The sequence below is a fragment of the Magnolia sinica genome, chromosome 2 (assembly GCF_029962835.1).
Source record: "Magnolia sinica isolate HGM2019 chromosome 2, MsV1, whole genome shotgun sequence".
In the NCBI taxonomy this organism is placed as follows: domain Eukaryota; kingdom Viridiplantae; phylum Streptophyta; class Magnoliopsida; order Magnoliales; family Magnoliaceae; genus Magnolia; species Magnolia sinica.
Window position 1 is genome coordinate 18,442,423 of NC_080574.1, and position 1,968 is coordinate 18,444,390.

At 33.3% G+C, this 1,968-nt stretch overlaps 1 non-coding gene across 1 annotated transcript; it reads left to right on the forward strand.

Moving 5' to 3' along the window:
* The first annotated feature begins 1,569 nt into the window (after nucleotides 1-1,569).
* Nucleotides 1,570-1,642, forward strand: TRNAA-UGC (transfer RNA alanine (anticodon UGC)). The gene has a single exon. It is a non-coding gene; the product is annotated as a tRNA-Ala (tRNA).
* Nucleotides 1,643-1,968: the final 326 nt, after the last annotated feature.

Consider the following 1,968-nt stretch of genomic DNA (forward strand, 5'->3'; position numbering starts at 1 on the left):
AGCACACTCCTCACTTTCTCCTGGCATTCTTCTTTTGTTCATTTAAGGAATTGATGGTCTGAATCAATGTATTCCATAAATTCAAAGAATCAATGTATGTTTGTGGTCCACCAAATGAGTCAATCAGTCTTATTTTTCCTTCAGTTGATCTTATAGCGCTAGCTCAATTAGAGCCATGGCCATGGCTAAAGGAACCAAGCCAGGCCTTTGTATGGTCCATTACCATCATATTCATAGCCACCCAACAAATAGGTTTAAAAAAGGGAGGTTAGTTACCATTTAAATCTAAATCTTTCTATAAACTTATTATACAAGCATTGCGGGTGGGGTCCATAGGGGTGTGTGAATGACATTCAAGGTAGCCCCAACTTCAACAAGGTAAATCAAATAGTTAGGATAATCCAACTAATGTAATTTTTGATTTATTTTCTATTAACATTTAGGCTCACGATTCTCACGGTCCAAATTGTCACAAATAGCAGAGGAGCAACTGCATTTACAAAAAGATGGTTCACCATTGTGGAGCCTAGGCCAGCCCCGCGCACATGTGCAACTAGCCACTTCTTGCTAAGTGTGTGTTGGGTGCAAGTCTGCAGTGGGGTCATCTCAGCAAAACCCAAAAGTGGGTCCACTTAAAATAGGGTTGTTGTGTTTTTTTTTTAAAAAGTGTTTCAGGATTTACCCTCTACATCTTTCCCTCCAAACTTTTTAGCTAAAGCTCTTTTTGCTCAACATTGCTTATTTTTTAGTCCATATTGAAAGTCTATACAACTTTCAAGTGGTTTATAAGTAGGAGTTGAATTAGAAAGTTTGAACCTTCAAGGGACATGTAAATTTTTAGGTGTGCATCATCTCTTTAATTTTTCTCTCTCTGCGCTCTAGCCCAACAGTCATATTTGTTGAAGGCCCAGTGTTTGCGTTCGACTTATAGCCCAATGGTAATGTCTCTTTGGGCCCAATGCCCACGATCTCTACAAAAGGGTATGATCACACCCATGTTCGAAGTTTATTTAAAGATTTCATCTCTCTTGGTTTTTAACATAACTATATATCTTTTTTACTTGAATCTCTTTAAGTCCTTTGTTTTTACTCTTTTTCATTGCGGTTCAAAACTGCAAAGTGGTTTAGGATCATATCTGCGGTCGGATAGTAGTCGTTGTGTTGTATCACAGCTGTTGACTGTCTAAGATTCCGATTGCATTGCATGGAGGGTAGATACAACTTTTAAACCCAATGATTTTAAGTCAGCATCAACTTTATTAAAATTCCATTTTTTTCTTTCATTTTAAAATAAATTTTATTTTCTTTCTTTCATCTTATTTTCTTTTAATCAGACATAGTTTATATAGTTTAGAAAACCCAAAACCTAATGCAAGTTTGGGTTGGTTTTTTCTCACCAAAGCCGGACTATTCAATAATTCAGGTGCAAGTTTTAGATCCAAACTTGATAATAGTTGGGTCAGCTCTAATGATACATTAAGTAGATTCAATCCATTGGGAAAAGAATAGACAAGTCAGCCTTACATCTAAACAAATATTATATATAATAATATTTAATTATACGCAGAAGGGGATGTAGCTCACATGGTAGAGCGCTCGCTTTGCATGCGAGAGGTACGGGGTTCGATACCCCGCATCTCCACTTAACTTTTTTATTCTTTCTATTTATTTATTATTTATTTATTTTTCCTTTTCTTTTATTCATTTTCATTTAACATTTATTTTATCTTTCTTTTTTTCTTTATTTATTATTTTTTTCTTTTCTTTTATTCATTTTCAATGTTATTTATTTGTTTGTTTATATTTTTGCGTGCTAAGAGAACGAACGAGGCTGGTAATTTATTTATTTTTTGAGTTTTTTATTTTTTTATTTTTTTAAATCTTTTTAATATTCATTATTTTTATCTTTTTAATTTTTTAATTTTTTTTAACGTTATTTTTATTTATTTATTTATTTGCGTCGAAGAG